Raw genomic sequence first — 23,067 nt, forward strand, 5'->3', positions numbered from 1 at the left:
ACACTGGAGAACCGTCCTGTGATTGGTAATGCTGGAGAACAGTCCTGTCCTTGGAAACTCTGGGGAACAGTCCTGTCCTTGGTAACACAGGAGAACCGTCCTGTGATTGGTAACACTGGAGAACATTCCTGTGACTGTTAACACTGGAGAACAGTCCTGTCCTTGGTATCACTGGAGGACAGTCCTGTGATTGTTAACACTGGAGAACAGTCCTGTGATTGGTAACACTGGGGAAAAGTCCTGCCTTTGGTAACACTGGAGAACAGTCCTGTGATTGGTAACACTGGGATACCGTCCTGCGATTGGTAACAATGGGAAACAGTCCTGTCCTTGGTAACAGGGGAGAACAGTCCTGTGATTGGTAACACTGGAGAACAGTCCAGTCCTGGGTGACAGAGGCAAACCCTACTGTGATTGGTAACACTGGAGAACAGTCCTGTCGTTGGTAACACTGGAGATTAGTTCTGTGATTGGTAACACTGGAGAACAATCCTGTGATTGGTAATACTGGAGAACAGTCCTATCATTGGTAACACTGGAGAACCGTTCTGTGATTGGTAACACTGGATCACCGTCCTGTCCTTGGTAAAACTGGAGAACAGTCCTGTCCTTGGTAACACTGGAGATTAATCCTGTGATTGGTAGCACTGGAGAACAGTCCTGTGATTGGTAATACTGGAGAACAGTCCTGTGATTGGAAACATTGGAGAGCAGTCCTGTGATTAGTAACACTGGAGAACATTTCTGTGATTGGTAATGCTGGGGAACAGTCCTGTGACTTGTAACACTGGGAAACCGTCCTGTGATTGGTAACACTGGAGAATCGGCGTGTTCTTGGTAACACTGGGAAACGGTCCTGTGATAGGTAACACTGGAGAACAGTCCTGTGATTGGTAACACTGCAGAACAGTCCTGTCCTTGGTAACACAGGGGAACAGTCCTGTGATTGGTAACACTGGAGAACAATCTTTTGATTGGTAACACTGGAGAACAGTCCTGTGATTGGTAACAAAGGGAAACCGTCCTTTGATTGGTAACACTGGAGAACAGTCCTGTGATTGGTAAAACTGTAGAACCATCCTGCGATTGGTAACACTGGAGAGCTTTCCTGCGATTGGTAACACCTGCGAACAGTCCTGTCCTTGGTAACACTGGAGAACAGTCTTGTGATTGGTAACACTCGAGAACAGTCCTGTGATTGGTAAGACTGGAGAACCATCGTGTGATTGGTGACACTGGAGAACCATCCTGCGATTGGTAGCAATGGAGAGCAGTTCTGTGATTGGTAACACTGGAGAACTGTCCTGTGATTGGTAACACTGGAGAACCATCCTGTGATTGGTAACACTGGAGAACAGTCCTGTGATTGGTAACACTTGGGAACAGTCCTATCCTTGGTAACACTGGAGAACATTCCTGTGATTGGTAACACTGGAGCACAATCCTGTGACTGGTAACGCTGGAGAACAGTCCTGCGTATGGTAATGCTGGAAAACACTCCTGTGATTGGTAACACTGGAGAACATTCCTGTGATTGGTAACACTGGGGAACAGTCCTGAGATTGGTAACTCTGGAGAACAGTCCTGTGATTGGTAACACAGGAGAACAGTCCTGTGATTGGTAACACTGGGGAAAAGTCCTGCCCTTGGTAACACTGGAGAACCATCCTGTGACTGGTAACACTGGAGAACCGTCCTGTGATTGGTAACACTGGGGAACAGTCCTGTGATTGGTAACACTGGAGAACCATCCTGTGATTCGTGACACTGGACAACCGTCCTGCGATTGGTAACAATGGAGAGCAGTCCTTTGATTGGTAACACTGGTTAACTGTCCTGTGATTGGTAACACTTGGGAACAGTCCTATCCTTGGTAACACTGGAGAACATTCCTGTGATTGGTAACACTGGATCACAATCCTGTGACTGGTAATGCTGGAGAACAGTCCTGTGTATGGTAATGCTGGAGAACAGTCCTGTGATTGGTAACACTGGAGAACAGTCCTGTCCTTGGTAACACTGGAGAAGTTTCCTGTGATTGGTAACACTGGGGAACAGTCCTGAGATTGGTAACTCTGGAGAACAGTCCTGTGATTGGTAACACAGGAGAACAGTCCTGTGATTGGTAACACTGGGGAAAAGTCCTGCCCTTGGTAACACTGGAGAACCATCCTGTGACTGGTAACACTGGAGAACCGTCCTGTGATTGGTAACACTGGGGAACAGTCCTGTGATTGGTAACACTGGCGAACCATCCTGTGATTCGTGACACTGGACAACCGTCCTGCGATTGGTAACAATGGAGAGCAGTCCTTTGATTGGTAACACTGGTTAACTGTCCTGTGATTGGTCACACTGGAGAACCGTCCTGTGATTGGTAATGCTGGAGAACAGTCCTGTCCTTGGAAACTCTGGGGAACAGTCCTGTCCTTGGTAACACAGGAGAACCGTCCTGTGATTGGTAACACTGGAGAACATTCCTGTGACTGTTAACACTGGAGAACAGTCCTGTCCTTGGTATCACTGGAGGACAGTCCTGTGATTGTTAACACTGGACAACATCCTGTGATTGGTAACACTGGGAAACAGTCCTGCCCTTGGTAACAATGGAGAACAGTCCTGTGATTGGTAACACTGGGATACCGTCCTGTGATTGGTAACACTGGGACATGGTCCTGTGATAGGTAACACTGGAGAACAGTCCAGTCCTGGGTGACAGAGGCAAACCCTACTGTGATTGGTAACACTGGAGAACAGTCCTGTCGTTGGTAACACTGGAGATTAGTTCTGTGATTGGTAGCACTGGAGAACAGTCCTGTGATTGGTAATACTGGAGAACAGTCCTGTGATTGGAAACATTGGAGAGCAGTCCTGTGATTAGTAACACTGGAGAACATTTCTGTGATTGGTAATGCTGGGGAACAGTCCTGTGACTTGTAACACTGGGAAACCGTCCTGTGATTGGTAACACTGGAGAATCGGCGTGTCCTTGGTAACACTGGGACATGGTCCTGTGATAGGTAACACTGGAGAACAGTCCTGTGATTGGTAACACTGCAGAACAGTCCTCTCCTTGGTAACACAGGAGAACAGTCCTGTGATTGGTAACACTGGAGAACAGTCTTTTGATTGGTAACACTGGAGAACAGTCCTGTGATTGGTAACACTGGAGAAACGTCCTGTGATTGGTAACACTGGAGAACAGTGCTGTGATTGGTAACGCTGGGGAACCGTCCTGCGATTGGTAACAAAGGGAAACCGTCCTTGTGATTGGTAACACTGGAGAACAGTCCTGTGATTGGTAAAACTGGAGAACCATCCTGCGATTGGTAACACTGGAGAGCTTTCCTGCGATTGGTAACACCTGTGAACAGTCCTGTCCTTGGTAACACTGGAGAACAGTCTTGTGATTGGTAACACTCGAGAACAGTCCTGTGATTGGTAACACTGGAGAACCATCGTGTGATTGGTGACACTGGAGAACCGTCCTGCGATTGGTAGCAATGGAGAGCAGTTCTGTGATTGGTAACACTGGAGAACTGTCCTGTGATTGGTAACACTGGAGAACCATCCTGTGATTGGTAACACTGGAGAACAGTCCTGTGATTGGTAACACTTGGGAACAGTCCTATCCTTGGTAACACTGGAGAACATTCCTGTGATTGGTAACACTGGATCACAATCCTGTGACTGGTAATGCTGGAGAACAGTCCTGTGTATGGTAATGCTGGAGAACAGTCCTGTGATTGGTAACACTGGAGAACAGTCCTGTCCTTGGTAACACTGGAGAAGTTTCCTGTGATTGGTAACACTGGGGAACAGTCCTGAGATTGGTAACTCTGGAGAACAGTCCTGTGATTGGTAACACTGGGGAAAAGTCCTGCCCTTGGTAACACTGGAGAACCATCCTGTGACTGGTAACACTGGAGAACCGTCCTGTGATTGGTAACCCTGGGGAACAGTCCTGTGATTGGTAACACTGGAGAACCATCCTGTGATTCGTGACACTGGACAACCGTCCTGCGATTGGTAACAATGGAGAGCAGTCCTGTGATTGGTAACACTGGTTAACTGTCCTGTGATTGGTCACACTGGAGAACCGTCCTGTGATTGGTAATGCTGGAGAACAGTCCTGTCCTTGGAAACTCTGGAGAACAGTCCTGTCCTTGGTAACACAGGAGAACCGTCCTGTGATTGGTAACACTGGAGAACATTCCTGTGACTGTTAACACTGGAGAACAGTCCTGTCCTTGGTATCACTGGAGGACAGTCCTGTGATTGTTAACACTGGAGAACAGTCCTGTGATTGGTAACACTGGGGAAAAGTCCTGCCTTTGGTAACACTGGAGAACAGTCCTGTGATTGGTAACACTGGGATACCGTCCTGTGATTGGTAACAATGGGAAACAGTCCTGTCCTTGGTAACAGGGGAGAACAGTCCTGTGATTGGTAAAACTGGAGAACAGTCCAGTCCTGGGTGACAGAGGCAAACCCTACTGTGATTGGTAACACTGGAGAACAGTCCTGTAATTGGTAACGCTGGAGAACAGTCCAGTCCTTGGTAACAGTGGGGAACAGTCCTGTGATTGGTAACAATGGAGAACAGTCCAGTGATTGGTAACACTGGAGAAACGTCCTGTGATTGGTAACACTGGACAACAGTGCTGTGATTGGTAGCACTGGAGAATAGTTCGGTGATTGGTAACACTTGAGAACCATCCTGTGATTGGTAACACTGGAGAAAAATCCTGTGATTGGTAACACTGGAGAACCGTCCTATCATTGGTAACACTGGAGAACCGTTCTGTGATTGGTAACACTGGATCACCGTCCTGTCCTTGGTAAAACTGGAGAACAGTCCTGTCCTTGGTAACACTGGAGATTAATCCTGTGATTGGTAGCACTGGAGAACAGTCCTGTGATTGGTAATACTGGAGAACAGTCCTGTGATTGGAAACATTGGAGAGCAGTCCTGTGATTAGTAACACTGGAGAACATTTCTGTGATTGTTAATGCTGGGGAACAGTCCTGTGACTTGTAACACTGGGAAACCGTCCTGTGATTGGTAACACTGGAGAATCGGCGTGTCCTTGGTAACACTGGGAAACGGTCCTGTGATAGGTAACACTGGAGAACAGTCCTGTGATTGGTAACACTGCAGAACAGTCCTGTCCTTGGTAACACAGGGGAACAGTCCTGTGATTGGTAACACTGGAGAACAATCTTTTGATTGGTAACACTGGAGAACAGTCCTGTGATTGGTAACAAAGGGAAACCGTCCTTTGATTGGTAACACTGGAGAACAGTCCTGTGATTGGTATAACTGTAGAACCATCCTGCGATTGGTAACACTGGAGAGCTTTCCTGCGATTGGTAACACCTGCGAACAGTCCTGTCCTTGGTAACACTGGAGAACAGTCTTGTGATTGGTAACACTCGAGAACAGTCCTGTGATTGGTAAGACTGGAGAACCATCGTGTGATTGGTGACACTGGAGAACCATCCTGCGATTGGTAGCAATGGAGAGCAGTTCTGTGATTGGTAACACTGGAGAACTGTCCTGTGATTGGTAACACTGGAGAACCATCCTGTGATTGGTAACACTGGAGAACAGTCCTGTGATTGGTAACACTTGGGAACAGTCCTATCCTTGGTAACACTGGAGAACATTCCTGTGATTGGTAACACTGGAGCACAATCCTGTGACTGGTAACGCTGGAGAACAGTCCTGTGTATGGTAATGCTGGAAAACACTCCTGTGATTGGTAACACTGGAGAACATTCCTGTGATTGGTAACACTGGGGAACAGTCCTGAGATTGGTAACTCTGGAGAACAGTCCTGTGATTGGTAACACAGGAGAACAGTCCTGTGATTGGTAACACTGGGGAAAAGTCCTGCCCTTGGTAACACTGGAGAACAATCCTGTGACTGGTAACACTGGAGAACCGTCCTGTGATTGGTAACACTGGGGAACAGTCCTGTGATTGGTAACACTGGAGAACCATCCTGTGATTCATGACACTGGACAACCGTCCTGCGATTGGTAACAATGGAGAGCAGTCCTTTGATTGGTAACACTGGTTAACTGTCCTGTGATTGGTAACACTGGAGAAGCGTCCTGTGATTGGTAATGCTGGAGAACAGTCCTGTCCTTGGAAACTCTGGAGAACAGTCCTGTCCTTGTTAACACAGGAGAACTGTCCTGTGATTGGTAACACTGGAGAACATTCCTGTGACTGTTAACACTGGAGAACAGTCCTGTCCTTGGTACCAATGGAGAACAGTCCTGTGATTGTTAACACTGGAGAACAGTCCTGTCCTTGGTAACACTGGACAACCGTCCTGTGATTGGTAACACTGGAGAACCGTCCAGTGATTGGTAACACTGGAGAACAATCCTGTGTTTGGTAACACTGGAGAATATTCCTGTGATTGGTAACACTGGAGAACAGTGCCGTGATTGGTGACACTGGGGAACCGACCCGTGATTGGTAACAATGGAGAAACGACCTGTGATTGGTAACACTTGAGAACAGTCCTGTGATTCGAAAAAATGGAGAACCCTCCAGTCCTTGGTAACACAGGAGAACAGTCCTGTGATTGGTAATACTGAGAAACTGTCCTGTGATTGGTAACACTGGGAAACCGTTCTGTTGTTGGTAACACTGGGAAACCGTCCTGTGATTGGTAACACTGGGGAACAGTCCTGTGATTGGTAACACTGGAGAACATTCCTGTAATTGGGAACACTGGAGAACAGGCCTGTGATTGGTAACACTGGGGAAAAGTCCTGCCCTTGGTAACACTGGAGAACAGTCCTGTGACTGGTAACACTGGAGAACAGTCCTGTGATTGGTAACACTGGGGAACAGTCCTGCCCTTGCTAACACTGGAGAACAGTCCTGTGATTGGTCACACTGGACAACATCCTGTGATTGGTAACACTGGGAAACAGTCCTGCCCTTGGTAACAATGGAGAACAGTCCTGTGATTGGTAACACTGGGATACCGTCCTGTGATTTGTAACAATGGGAAACAGTCCTGTCCTTGGTAACAGGGGAGAACAGTCCTGTGATTGGTAACACTGGAGAACAGTCCAGTTCTGGGTAACACAGGGAAACCGTACTGTGATTGGTAACGCTGGAGAACAGTCCAGTCTTTGGTAACACTGTAGAACAGTCCTGTGATTGGTAACACTGGAGAACAGTCCAGTGATTGGTAACACTGGAGAAACGTCCTGTGATTGGTAGCACTGGAGAACAGTGCTGTGATTGGTAACGCTGGGGAACCGTCCCGTGATTGGTAACTCTGGAGAACCGACCTGTGATTTGTAACACTGGAGAACAGTCCTGTGATTCGAAAAAATGGAGAACCGTCCAGTCCTTGGTAACACAGGAGAACAGTCCTGTGATTGGTAACGCTGGGAAACCATCCTGTCCTTGGTAACACTGGAGATCAGTCCTGTGATTGGTTACACTGGGAAACTGTCCTGTGATTGGTAACACTGGGAAACCGTTCTGTGATTGGTAACACTGTGGAAACCGTCCTGCGATTTGTAACACTGGAGAACAGTGCTGTGATTGGTTACACTGGAGAATAGTCCTGTGTTTGGTAACAATGGAGAACAGTCCTGTGATTGGGAACACTGGAGAACCGTCCTGTGATTGGTAACACTAGGGAACAGTGCTGTGATTGGTAACACTGGAGGACATTCCTGTGATTGGTAAAACTGGAGAACAGTCCTGTGATTGGTAACACTGGGGAAAAGTCCTGCCTTTGGTAACACTGGAGAACAGTCCTGTGATTGGTAACACTGGGATACCGTCCTGTGATTGGTAACAATGGGAACAGACCTGTCCTTGGTAACAGGGGAGAACAGTCCTGTGATTGGTAACACTGGAGAACAGTCCAGTCCTGGGTAACAGAGGGAAATCGTTTTGGTATTGGTAACACTGGAGAAGAGTCCTGTAATTGGTAACGCTGGAGAACAGTCCAGTCCTTGGTAACAGTGGGGAACAGTCCTGTGATTGGTAACACTGGAGAACAGTCCAGTGATTGGTAACACTGGAGAAACGTCCTGTGATTGGTAGCACTGGAGAACAGTGCTGTGATTGGTAACGCTGGGGAACCGTCCCATGATTGGTGACACTGGGGATCCGACCCATGATTGGTAACAATGGAGAAGCGATCTGTGATTGGTAACACTGGAGAACAGTCCTGTGATTCGAAAAAATGGAGAACCCTCCAGTCCTTGGTAACACAGGAGAACAGTCCTGTGATTGGTAATACTGAGAAACTGTCCTGTGATTGGTAACACTGGGAAACCGTTCTGTTGTTGGTAAGACTGGGAAACCGTCCTGTGATTGGTAACACTGGGGAACAGTCCTGTGATTGGTAACACTGGAGAACATTCCTGTGATTGGGAACACTGGAGAACAGGCCTGTGATTGGTAACACTGGGGAAAAGTCCTGCCCTTGGTAACACTGGAGAACAGTCCTGTGACTGGTAACACTGGAGAACAGTCCTGTGATTGGTAACACTGGGGAACAGTCCTGCCCTTGCTAACACTGGAGAACAGTCCTGTGATTGGTAACACTGGACAACATCCTGTGATTGGTAACACTGGGGAACAGTCCTGCCCTTGGTAACAATGGGGAACAGTCCTGTGATTGGGAACACTGGGATACCGTCCTGTGATTTGTAACAATGGGAAACAGTCCTGTCCTTGGTAATAGGGGAGAACAGTCCTGTGATTGGTAACACTGGAGAACAGTCCAGTCCTGGGTAAGACAGGGAAACCGTACTGTGATTGGTAACACTGGAGAACAGTCCAGTCTTTGGTAACACTGTGGAACAGTCCTGTGATTGGTAACACTGGAGAACAGTCCAGTGATTGGTAACACTGGAGAAACGTCCTGTGATTGGTAGCACTGGAGAACATTGCTGTGATTGGTAACGCTGGGGAACCGTTCCGTGATTGGTATCACTGGGAAACCGTCCTGCGATTTGTAACACTGGAGAACAGTGCTGTGATTGGTAACACCGGAGAATAGTCCTGTGTTTGGTAACAATGGAGAACAGTCCTGTGATTGGGAACACTGGAGAACCGTCCTGTGATTGGTAACACTAGGGAACAGTGCTGTGATTGGTAACACGGGAGGACAGTCCTGTGATTGGTAACACTGGAGAACAGTCCTGTGATTGGTAACACTGGGGAAAAGTCCTGCCTTTGGTAAAACTGGAGAACAGTCCTGTGATTGGTAACACTGGGATACCGTCCTGTGATTGGTAACAATGGGAAACAGTCCTGTCCTTGGTAACAGGGGAGAACAGTCCTGTGATTGGTAACACTGGAGAACAGTCCTGTAATTGGTAACGCTGGAGAACAGTCCAGTCCTTGGTAACACTGGGGAACAGTCCTGTGATTGGTAACACTGGAGAACAGTCCAGTGATTGGTAACACTGGAGAAACGTCCTGTGATTGGTAACACTGGACAACAGTGCTGTGATTGGTAGCACTGGAGAATAGTTCTGTGATTGGTAACACTTGAGAACCATCCTGTGATTGGTAACACTGGAGAACAATCCTGTGATTGGTAACACTGGAGAACCGTCCTATCATTGGCAACACTGGAGAACAGTTCTGTGATTGGTAACACTGGATAACCGTCCTGTCCTTGGTAAAACTGGAGAACAGTCCTGTCCTTGGTAACACTGGAGATTAGTCCTGTGATTGGTAGCACTGGAGAACAGTCCTGTGATTGGTAATACTGGAGAACAGTCCTGTGATTGGAAACATTGGAGAGCAGTCCTGTGATTAGTAACACTGGAGAACATTTCTGTGATTGGTAATGCTGGGGAACAGTCCTGTGACTTGTAACACTGGGAAACCGTCCTGTGATTGGTAACACTGGAGAACAGTCCTGTGATTGGTAACACTGCAGAACAGTCCTGTCCTTGGTAACACAGGAGAACAGTCCTGTGATTGGTACCACTGGAGAACAATCCTCTGATTGGTAACACTGGAGAACCGTCCTATCATTGGCAACACTGGAGAACAGTTCTGTGATTGGTAATACTGGATAACCGTCCTGTCCTTGGTAAAACTGGAGAACAGTCCTGTCCTTGGTAACACTGGAGATTAGTCCTGTGATTGGTAGGACTGGAGAACAGTCCTGTGATTGGTAATACTGGAGAACAGTCCTGTGATTGGAAACATTGGAGAGCAGTCCAGTGATTAGTAACACTGGAGAACATTTCTGTGATTGGTAATGCTGGGGAACAGTCCTGTGACTTGTAACACTGGGAAACCGTCCTGTGATTGGTAACACTGGAGAATCGGCGAGTCCTTGGTAACACTGGGAAATGGTCCTGTGATAGGTAACACTGGAGAACAGTCCTGTGATTGGTAACACTGCAGAACTGTCCTGTGATTGGTAACATTGGAGAATAGTCCTGTGTTTGGTAACAATGGAGAACAGTCCTCTGATTGGGAATATTGTAGAACCGTCCTGTGATTGGTAACACTGGGGAACAGTCCTGTGATTGGTAACACTGGAGAACAGTCCTGTGATTGGTAACACTGGAGAACAGTCCTGTGATTGGTAACACAGGGGAAAAGTCCTGCCCTTGGTAACACTGGAGAACTGTCCTGTGATTGGTAACACTGGACAACAGTCCTGTGATTGGTAACACTGGGGAACAGTCCTGCCCTGGTAACAATGGAGAACAGTCCTGTGATTGGTAACACTGGGAACAGTCCTGTGATTCGAAAAAATGGATAACCGTCCAGTCCTTGGTAACACAGGAGAACAGTCCTGTGATTGGTAACGCTGGGAAACCATCCTGTCCTTGGTAACACTGGAGATCAGTCCTGTGATTGGTTACACTGGGAAACTGTCCTGTGATTGGTAACACTGGGAAACCGTTCTGTGATTGGTAACACTGTGGAAACCGTCCTGCGATTTGTAACACTGGAGAACAGTGCTGTGATTGGTTACACTGGAGAATAGTCCTGTGTTTGGTAACAATGGAGAACAGTCCTGTGATTGGGAACACTGGAGAACCGTCCTGTGATTGGTAACACTAGGGAACAGTGCTGTGATTGGTAACACTGGAGGACATTCCTGTGATTGGTAAAACTGGAGAACAGTCCTGTGATTGGTAACACTAGGGAAAAGTCCTGCCTTTGGTAACACTGGAGAACAGTCCTGTGATTGGTAACACTGGGATACCGTCCTGTGATTGGTAACAATGGGAACAGACCTGTCCTTGGTAACAGGGGAGAACAGTCCTGTGATTGGTAACACTGGAGAACAGTCCAGTCCTGGGTAACAGAGGGAAATCGTTTTGGTATTGGTAACACTGGAGAAGAGTCCTGTAATTGGTAACGCTGGAGAACAGTCCAGTCCTTGGTAACAGTGGGGAACAGTCCTGTGATTGGTAACACTGGAGAACAGTCCAGTGATTGGTAACACTGGAGAAACGTCTTGTGATTGGTAACACTGGACAACAGTGCTGTGATTGGTAGCACTGGAGAATAGTTCTGTGATTGGTAACACTTGAGAACCATCCTGTGATTGGTAACACTGGAGAACAATCCTGTGATTGGTAACACTGGAGAACCGTCCTATCATTGGTAACACTGGAGAACCGTTCTGTGATTGGTAACACTGGATAACCGTCCTGTACTTGGTAAAACTGGAGAACAGTCCTGTCCTTGGTAACACTGGAGATTAGTCCTGTGATTGGTAGCACTGGAGAGCAGTTCTGTGATTGGTAACACTTGAGAACTGTCCTGTGATTGGTAACACTGGAGAACCATCCTGTGATTGGTAACACTGGAGAACAGTCCTGTGAATGGTAACACTTGGGAACAGTCCTATCCTTGGTAACACTGGAGAACAGTCCTGTGATTGGTAACTTTGGAGCACAATCCTGTGACTGGTAACACTGGAGAACAGTCCTGCGATTGGTAGCAATGGAGAGCAATTCTGTGATTGGTAACACTGGAGAACTGTCCTGTGATTGGTAACACTGGAGAACCATCCTGTGATTGGTAACACTGGAGAACAGTGCTGTGATTGGTAACACTTGGGAGCAGTCCTATCCTTGGTAACACTGGAGAACAGTCCTGTGATTGGTAACACTGGAGCACAATCCTGTGACTGGTAACGCTGGAGAGCAGTCCTGTGCATGGTAATGCTGGAGAACAGTCCTGTGATTGGTAACACTGAAGAACAGTCCTGTCCTTGGTAACACTGGAGAACATTCCTGTGATTGGTAACACTGGGGAACAGTCCTGAGATTGGTAACTCTGGAGAACAGTCCTGTGATTGGTAACACAGGAGAACAGTCCTGTGATTGGTAACACTGGGGAAAAGTCCTGCCCTTGGTAACACTGGAGAACAATCCTGTGACTGGTAACACTGGAGAACGGTCCTGTGATTGGTAACACTGGGGAACAGTCCTGTGATTGGTAACACTGGAGAACCATCCTGTGATTGGTGACACTGGACAACCGTCCTGCGATTGGTAACAATGGAGAGCAGTCCTGAAATTGGTAACACTGTTTAACTGTCCTGTGATTGGTAACACTGGAGAAACGTCCTGTGATTGGTAACACTGGAGCACAATCCTGTGACTGGTAACGCTGGAGAGCAGTCCTGTGCATGGTAATGCTGGAGAACAGTCCTGTGATTGGTAACACTGAAGAACAGTCCTGTCCTTGGTAACACTGGAGAACATTCCTGTGATTGGTAACACTGGGGAACAGTCCTGAGATTGGTAACTCTGGAGAACAGTCCTGTGATTGGTAACACAGGAGAACAGTCCTGTGATTGGTAACACTGGGGAAAAGTCCTGCCCTTGGTAACACTGGAGAACAATCCTGTGACTGGTAACACTGGAGAACGGTCCTGTGATTGGTAACACTGGGGAACAGTCCTGTGATTGGTAACACTGGAGAACCATCCTGTGATTGGTGACACTGGACAACCGTCCTGCGATTGGTAACAATGGAGAGCAGTCCTGAAATTGGTAACACTGTTTAACTGTCCTGTGATTGGTAATACTGGAGAACTGTCCTGTGATTGGTAATGCTGGAGAACAGTCCTGTCCTTGGAAACTCTGGAGAACAGTCCTGTCCTTGTTAACACAGGAGAACCGTCCTGAGTTTGGTAACACTGGAGAACATTCCTGTGACTGTTAACACTGGAGAACTGTCCTGTCCTTGGTAACAATGGAGAACAGTCCTGTGATTGTTAACAAAGGAGAACAGTCCTGTCCTTGGTAACAGTGGAGAACCGTCCTGTGATTGGTAACACTGGAGAACCGTCCTGTGATTGGTAACACTGGAGAACAATCCTGTGTTTGGTAACATTGGAGAATAGTCCTGTGATTGGTAACACTGGAGAACAGTCCCGTGATTGGTGACACTGGGGATCCGACCCGTGATTGGTAACAATGGAGAAGCGATCTGTGATTGGTAACACTGGAGAACAGTCCTGTGATTCGAAAAAATGGAGAACCCTCCAGTCCTTGGTAACACAGGAGAACAGTCCTGTGATTGGTAATACTGAGAAACTGTCCTGTGATTGGTAACACTGGGAAACCGTTCTGTTGTTGGTAAGACTGGGAAACCGTCCTGTGATTGGTAACACTGGGGAACAGTCCTGTGATTGGTAACACTGGAGAACATTCCTGTGATTGGGAACACTGGAGAACAGGCCTGTGATTGGTAACACTGGGGAAAAGTCCTGCCCTTGGTAACACTGGAGAACAGTCCTGTGACTGGTAACACTGGAGAACAGTCCTGTGATTGGTATCACTGGGGAACAGTCCTGCCCTTGCTAACACTGGAGAACAGTCCTGTGATTGGTAACACTGGACAACATCCTGTGATTGGTAACACTGGGGAACAGTCCTGCCCTTGGTAACAATGGGGAACAGTCCTGTGATTGGGAACACTGGGATACCGTCCTGTGATTTGTAACAATGGGAAACAGTCCTGTCCTTGGTAATAGGGGAAAACAGTCCTGTGATTGGTAACACTGGAGAACAGTCCAGTCCTGGGTAAGACAGGGAAACCGTACTGTGATTGGTAACACTGGAGAACAGTCCAGTCTTTGGTAACACTGTGGAACAGTCCTGTGATTGGTAACACTGGAGAACAGTCCAGTGATTGGTAACACTGGAGAAACGTCCTGTGATTGGTAGCACTGGAGAACATTGCTGTGATTGGTAACGCTGGGGAACCGTTCCGTGATTGGTATCACTGGGAAACCGTCCTGCGATTTGTAACACTGGAGAACAGTGCTGTGATTGGTAACACCGGAGAATAGTCCTGTGTTTGGTAACAATGGAGAACAGTCCTGTGATTGGGAACACTGGAGAACCGTCCTGTGATTGGTAACACTAGGGAACAGTGCTGTGATTGGTAACACTGGAGGACAGTCCTGTGATTGGTAACACTGGAGAACAGTCCTGTGATTGGTAACACTGGGGAAAAGTCCTGCCTTTGGTAAAACTGGAGAACAGTCCTGTGATTGGTAACACTGGGATACCGTCCTGTGATTGGTAACAATGGGAAACAGTCCTGTCCTTGGTAACAGGGGAGAACAGTCCTGTGATTGGTAACACTGGAGAACAGTCCTGTAATTGGTAACGCTGGAGAACAGTCCAGTCCTTGGTAACACTGGGGAACAGTCCTGTGATTGGTAACACTGGAGAACAGTCCAGTGATTGGTAACACTGGAGAAACGTCCTGTGATTGGTAACACTGGACAACAGTGCTGTGATTGGTAGCACTGGAGAATAGTTCTGTGATTGGTAACACTTGAGAACCATCCTGTGATTGGTAACACTGGAGAACAATCCTGTGATTGGTAACACTGGAGAACCGTCCTATCATTGGCAACACTGGAGAACAGTTCTGTGATTGGTAACACTGGATAACCATCTTGTCCTTGGTAAAACTGGAGAACAGTCCTGTCCTTGGTAACACTGGAGATTATTCCTGTGATTGGTAGCACTGGAGAACAGTCCTGTGATTGGTAATACTGGAGAACAGTCCTGTGATTGGAAACATTGGAGAGCAGTCCTGTGATTAGTAACACTGGAGAACATTTCTGTGATTGGTAATGCTGGGGAACAGTCCTGTGACTTGTAACACTGGGAAACCGTCCTGTGATTGGTAACACTGGAGAACAGTCCTGTGATTGGTAACACTGCAGAACAGTCCTGTCCTTGGTAACACAGGAGAACAGTCCTGTGATTGGTACCACTGGAGAACAATCCTGTGATTGGTAACACTGGAGAACCGTCCTATCATTGGCAACACTGGAGAACAGTTCTGTGATTGGTAACACTGGATAACCGTCCTGTCCTTGGTAAAACTGGAGAACAGTCCTGTCCTTGGTAACACTGGAGATTAGTCCTGTGATTGGTAGCACTGGAGAACAGTCCTGTGATTGGTAATACTGGAGAACAGTCCTGTGATTGGAAACATTGGAGAGCAGTCCTGTGATTAGTAACACTGGAGAACATTTCTGTGATTGGTAATGCTGGGGAACAGTCCTGTGACTTGTAACACTGGGAAACCGTCCTGTGATTGGTAACACTGGAGAATCGGCGAGTCCTTGGTAACACTGGGAAATGGTCCTGTGATAGGTAACACTGGAGAACAGTCCTGTGATTGGTAACACTGCAGTACAGTCCTGTGATTGGTAACACTGCAGAACAGTCCTGTCCTTGGTAACACAGGAGAACAGTCCTGTGATTGGTACCACTGGAGAACAGTCTTTTGATTGGTAACACTGGAGAACAGTCCTGTGATTGGTAACACTGGAGAAACGTCCTGTGATTGGTAACACTGGAGAACAGTGCTGTGATTGGTAACGCTGGGGAACCGACCCGTGATTGGTAACACTGGAGAACCGACCTGTGATTTGTAACACTGGAGAACAGTCCTGTGATTCGAAAAAATGGAGAACCGTCCAGTCCTTGGTAACACCGGAGAACAGTCCTGTGAATTGTAATGCTGGGAAACCATCCTGTGCTTGTTAACACTGGAGAATAGTCCTGTGATTGGTAACACTGGGAAACTGTCCTGTGATTGGTAACACTGGGAAACCGTTTTGTGATTCGTAACACTGGGAAACCGTCCTGCGATTGGTAACACTGGAGAACAGTGCTGTGATTGGTAACATTGGAGAATAGTCCTGTGTTTGGTAACAATGGAGAACAGTCCTCTGATTGGGAATATTGTAGAACCGTCCTGTGATTGGTAACACTGGGGAACAGTCCTGTGATTGGTAACACTGGAGAACAGTCCTGTGATTGGTAACACTGGAGAACAGTCCTGTGATTGGTAACACAGGGGAAAATCCTGCCCTTGGTAACACTGGAGAACAGTCCTGTGATTGGTAACACTGGACAACAGTCCTGTGATTGGTAACACTGGGGAACAGTCCTGCCCTGGTAACAATGGAGAACAGTCCTGTGATTGGTAACACTGGGATACCGTCCTGTGATTGGTAACAATGGGAAACAGTCCTGTCCTTGGTAACAGGGGAGAACAGTCCTGTGATTGGTAACACTGGAGAACAGTCCAGTCCTGGGTAACACAGGGAAACCGTACTGTGATTGGTAACACTGGAGAACAGTCCTGTGATTGGTAACGCTGGAGAACAGTCCAGTCCTTGGTAACACAGGGGAACAGTCCTGTGATTGGTAACACTGGAGAACAGTCCAGTGATTGGTAACACTGGAGAATCGTCCTCTGATTGGCAACACTGGAGAACAGTGCTGTGATTGGTAACCCTGGAGAACCGTTCTGTGATTGGTAACACTGGAGAACCGTCCTGTGATTGGTAACACTGGAGAACAATCCTGTGTTTGGTAACACTGGAGAATAGTCCTGTGATTGGTAACACTGGAGAACAGTGCCGTGATTGGTGACACTGGGGAACCGACCCGTTATTGGTAACAATGGAGAACCGACCTGTGATTAGTAACACTGGAGAACAGTCCTGTGATTCGAAAAAATGGAGAACCCTCCAGTCCTTGGTAACACAGGAGAACAATCCTGTGATTGGTAATACTGAGAAACTGTCCTGTGATTGTTAACACTGGGAAACAGTTCTGTTGTTGGTAACACTGGGAAACCGTCCTGTGATTGGTAACACTGGGGAACAGTCCTGTGATTGGTAACACTGGAGAACATTCCTGTAATTGGGAACACTGGAGAACATGCCTGTGATTGGTAACACTGGGGAAAAGTCCTGCCCTTGGTAACACTGGAGAACAGTCCTGTGACTGGTAACACTGGAGAACAGTCCTGTGATTGGTAACACTGGGGAACAGTCCTGCCCTTGCTAACACTGGAGAACAGGCCTGTGATTGGTAACACTGGACAACATCCTGTGATTGGTAACACTGGGGAACAGTCATGCCCTTGGTAACAATGGAGAACAGTCCTGTGATTGGTAACACTGGGATACCGTCCTGTGATTTGTAACAATGGGAAACAGTCCGGTCCTTGGTAACAGGGGAGAACAGTCCTGTGATTGGTAACACTGGAGAACAGTCCAGTTCTGGGTAACACAGGGAAACTGTACTGTGATTGGTAACGCTGGAGAACAGTCCAGTCTTTGTTAACACTGTAGAACAGTCCTGTGATTGGTAACACTGGAGAACAGTCCAGTGATTGGTAACACTGGAGAAACGTCCTGTGATTGGTAGCACTGGAGAACAGTGCTGTGATTGTAACGCTGGGGAACCGTCCCGTGATTGGTAACACTGGAGAACCGACCTGTGATTTGTAACACTGGAGAACAGTGCTGTGATTCGAAAAAATGGAGAACCGTCCAGTCCTTGGTAACACAGGAGAACAGTCCTGTGATTGGTAACGCTGGGAAACCATCCTGTCCTTGGTAACACTGGAGATCAGTCCTGTGATTGGTTACACTGGGAAACTGTCCTGTGATTGGTAACACTGGGAAACCGTTCTGTGATTGGTTACACTGTGGAAACCATCCTGCGATTTGTAACACTGGAGAACAGTGCTGTGATTGGTAGCAATGGAGAGCAGTTCTGTGATTGGTAACACTGGAGAACTGTCCTGTGATTGGTAACACTGGAGAAACATCCTGTGATTGGTAACACTGGAGAACAGTGCTGTGATTGGTAACACTTGGGAGCAGTCCTATCCTTGGTAACACTGGAGAACAGTCCTGTGATTGGTAACACTGGAGAACAATCCTGTGACTGGTAACGCTGGAGAACAGTCCTGTGCATGGTAATGCTGGAGAACAGTCCTGTGATTGGTAACACTGGAGAACAGTCCTGTCCTTGGTAACACTGGAGAACATTCCTGTGATTGGTAACAATGGGGAACAGTCCTGAGATTGGTAACTCTGGAGAACAGTCCTGTGATTGGTAACACAGGAGAACAGTCCTGTGATTGGTAACACTGGGGAAAAGTCCTGCCCTTGGTAACACTGGAGAACAATCCTGTGACTGGTAACACTGGAGAACGGTCCTGTGATTGGTAACACTGGGGAACAGTCCTGGGATTGGTAACACTGGAGAACCATCCTGTGATTGGTAACACTGGGGAAAAGTCCTGCCCTTGGTAACACTGGAGAACAATCCTGTGACTGGTAACACTGGAGAACGGTCCTGTGATTGGTAACACTGGGGAACAGTCCTGGGATTGGTAACACTGGAGAACCATCCTGTGATTGGTGACACTGGACAACCATCCTGCGATTGGTAACAATGGAGAGCAGTCCTGTGATTGGTAACACTGGTTAACTGTCCTGTGATTGGTAACACTGGAGAAATGTCCTGTGATTGGTAATGCTGGAGAACAGTCCTGTCCTTGGAAACTCTGGAGAACAGTCCTGTCCTTGTTAACACAGGAGAACTGTTCTGAGTTTGGTAACACTGGAGAACATTCCTGTGACTGTTAACACTGGAGAACTGTCCTGTCCTTGGTAACAATGGAGAACAGTCCTGTGATTGTTAACAAAGGAGAACAGTCCTGTTCTTGGTAACAGTGGAGAACCGTCCTGTGATTGGTAACACTGGAGAACCGTCCTGTGATTGGTAACACTGGAGAACAATCCTGTGTTTGGTAACATTGGAGAATAGTCCTGTGATTGGTAACACTGGAGAACAGTCCCGTGATTGGTGACACTGGGGAACCGACCCGTGATTGGTAACAATGGAGAACCGACCTGTGATTCGTAACACTGGAGAACAGTCCTGTGATTCGAAAAAATGGAGAACCCTCCAGTCCTTGGTAACACAGGAGAACAGTCCTGTGATTGGTAATACTGAGAAACTGTCCTGTAATTGGTAACACTGGGAAACCGTTCTGTTGTTGGTAACACTGGGAAACCGTCCTGTGATTGGTAACACTGGGGAACAGTCCTGTGATTGGTAACACTGGAGAACATTCCTGTGACTGGGAACACTGGAGAACAGGCCTGTGATTGGTAACACTGGGTAAAAGTCCTGCCCTTGGTAACACTGGAGAACAGTCCTGTGACTGGTAACACTGGAGAACAGTCCTGTGATTGGTAACACTGGGGAACAGTCCTGCCCTTGGTAACACTGGAGAACAGTCCTGTGATTGGTAACACTGGACAACAGTGCTGTGATTGGTAGCACTGGAGAATAGTTCTGTGATTGGTAACACTTGAGAACCATCCTGTGATTGGTAACACTGGAGAACAATCCTGTGATTGGTAACAAAGGAGTACAGTCCTGTGATTGGTAACACCTGGGAACAGTCCTGAGATTGGTAACACTGGAGAACATTCCTGTGATTGGTAACACTGGAGAACCGTCCTATCATTGGTAACACTAGAGAACCGTTCTGTGATTGGTAACACTGGAAAACTTTCCTGTCCTTGGTAACACTGGAGAACAGTCCTGTGATTGTTAACACTGGAGAACTGTCGTGTGTTGGTAACACTGGAGAACAGACCTCTCCTTGGTAACACTGGGGAACAGTCCTGTCCTTGGTAACAGTGGGGAACAGTCCTGTCCTTGGTAATACTGGAGAACCATCCTGTGATTGGTAAAACTGGAGAACAGTCCTGTGATTGGTAACACTGGAGAACCGTCCTGCCCTTGGTAACACTGGAGAACATTCCTGTGATTGGTAACACTGGAGAACCGACCTGTGATTGGTAAAACTTGGGAACAGTCCTGTGATTGGTAACACTGGAGAACAGTCCTGATATTGGTAACACTGGAGAACAGTCCTGTGATTGGTAACACTGGGGAAAAGTCCTGCCCTTGGTAACACTGGGAAACAGTCCTGTGACTGTTAACACTGGAGAACAGTCCTGTGATTGGTAACACACTGAGGAACAGTACTGCCCTTGGTAACACTGGAGAACAGTCCTGTGATTGGTAACACTCGAGAACAGTCCTGTGATTGGTAACAAAGGGGAACAGTCCTGCCGTTGGTAAAAATGGAGTACAGTCCTGTGATTGCTAACACTGGGAAACCGTCCTGAGATTGGTAACACTGGGGTACAGTGCTGTCCTTGGTAACACTGGAGAACAGTCCTGTGCTTGGTAACACTGGTGAACATTCCAGTCCTTGGTAACAGAGGGAAACAGCCCTGTGATTGGTAACACTGGAGAACAGTCCTGTGATTGGTAATGCAGGAGAACAGTCCTGTCCTTGGTAACAATGGGGAATAGTCCAGTGATTGGTAACACAGGAGAACAGACCAGTGATTGGTAACACTGGAGAATCGTCCTGTGATTGGTAACACTGGAGAACAGTACTGTGATTGGTAACACTGGAGAACCGTGCTGTGATTGGTAACACTGGAGAACCGTTCTGTGACTGGTAACACTTGAGAACCATCCTGTGATTGGTAACACTGGAGAACAGTCCTGTGATTGGTAACACTGGAGAACCGTCCTATCATTGGTAACACTGGAGAACCGTTCTGTGATTGTTAACACTGGAAAACCGTCCTGTCCTTGGTAACACTGGAGAACAGTGTTGTGATTGGTAACACTGGAGAAGTGTCCTCTGATTTTTAACACGGGAGAACAGTCCTGTCATTGGTAACAATGGAGAAAGTCCTGTGATTGGTAACACTGGAGAACAGTCCTCTCCTTGGTAACACTGGGGAACATTCCTGTCCTTGGTAACAGTGGGGAACAGTCCTGTCCTTGGTAATACTGGAGAACCATCCAGTGATTGGTAACACTGGAGAACAGTCCTGTGATTGGTAACACTGGAGAACAGTCCTGTCCTTGGTGACACTGGAGAACCGTCCAGTGATTGTTAACACTGGAGAACAGTCCTGTGATTGGTAACACTGGAGAACAGTCCTGTGATTGGTAACACTGGAGGACAGTCCTGTCCTTGGTGACACTGGAGAACCATCCTGTGATTGGTTACACTGGAGAACAGTCCTGTCCTTGGTGACACTGGAGAACCTTCCTGTGATTGGTAACACTGGAGAACAGTCCTGTGATTGGTAACAAAGGAGAACAGTCCTGTGATTGGTAACACTGGAGAACAGTCCTGTCCTTGGTGACACTGGAGAACCGTCCAGTGATTGTTAACACTGGAGAACAGTCCTGTGATTGGTAACACTGGAGAACAGTCCTGTGATTGGTAACACTGGAGGACAGTCCTGTCCTTGGTGACACTGGAGAACCATCCTGTGATTGGTTACACTGGAGAACAGTCCTGTCCTTGGTGACACTGGAGAACCTTCCTGTGATTGGTAACACTGGAGAACAGTCCTGTGATTGGTAACAAAGGAGAACAGTCCTGTTATTTTTAACACTGGAGAACAGTCCTGTCCTTGTTAAAGCTGGAGAAAATTCCTGTGATTGGTAACACTGGAGAACAGTCCTGTGATTGGTAACACTGGGGAAAATTCCTGCCCTTGGTAACGCTGGAGATCAGTCCTGTGACTGCTAACACTGGAGAACAGTCCTGTGATTGGTAACACTGGGGAACAGTCCTGTCCTTGGTGACACTGGAGAACCGTCCTGTGATAGGTAACACAGGAGAACAGTTCTGTGATTGGTAACAAAGGAGAACATTCCTGTTATTGGTAACACTGGAGAACAGTCCTGTCCTTGTTAAAACTGGAGAACATTCCTGTGATTGGTAACACTGGGGAACAGTCCTGAGATTGGTAACATTGGAGAACCGTCCTGTGATTGGTAACACAGGAGAACAGTCCTGTGATTGGTAACACTGGGGAAAATTCCTGCCCTTGGTAACACTGGAGAACAGTCATGTGACTGGTAACACTGGAGAACAGTCCTGTGCTTGGTAACACTGGGGAACAGTCCTGCCCTTGGTAACACTGGAGAACAGTCCTGTGATTGGTAACACTGGAGAACAGTCCTGTGATTGGTAACAAAGGGGAACAGTCCTGCCGTTGGTAAAAATGGAGTACAGTGCTGTGATTGCTAACACTGGGAAACCGTCCTGAGATTGGTAACACTGGGGTACAGTGCTGTCCTTGGTAAGACTGGAGAATAGTCCTGTGATTGGTAACACTGGAGAACATTCCAGTCCTTGGTAACACAGGGAAACCGCCATGTGATTGGTAACACTGGAGAACAGTCCTGTGATTGGTAATGCTGGAGAACAGTCCTGTCCTTGGTAACAATGGGAAACAGTCCTGTGTTTGGTAACACAGTAGAACAGTCCAGTGATTAGTAACATTGGAGAAACGTCCTGTGATTGGTAACACTGGAGAACAGTCCCGTGATTGGTAACGCTGGAGAACAGTCTTGTCCTTGTTAACACTGGAGAACCATCCTGTGATTGGTAACACTGGGGAACAGTCCTGAGATTGGTAACACTGGAGAACAGTCCTGCGATTGGTAACACTGGGGAAAAGTCCTGCCCTTGGTAACACTGGGAAACAGTCCTGTCCTTGGTAACACTGGAGAACAGTCCTGCGATTGGTAACACTGGGGAAAAGTCCTGCCCTTGGTAACACTGGGAAACAGTCCTGTCCTTGGTAACACTGGAGAACAGTCCTGTGATTGGTAACA

This window comes from Carcharodon carcharias, chromosome 13 (genome assembly GCF_017639515.1).
Source record: "Carcharodon carcharias isolate sCarCar2 chromosome 13, sCarCar2.pri, whole genome shotgun sequence".
NCBI classification, from domain to species: Eukaryota; Metazoa; Chordata; class Chondrichthyes; order Lamniformes; family Lamnidae; genus Carcharodon; species Carcharodon carcharias.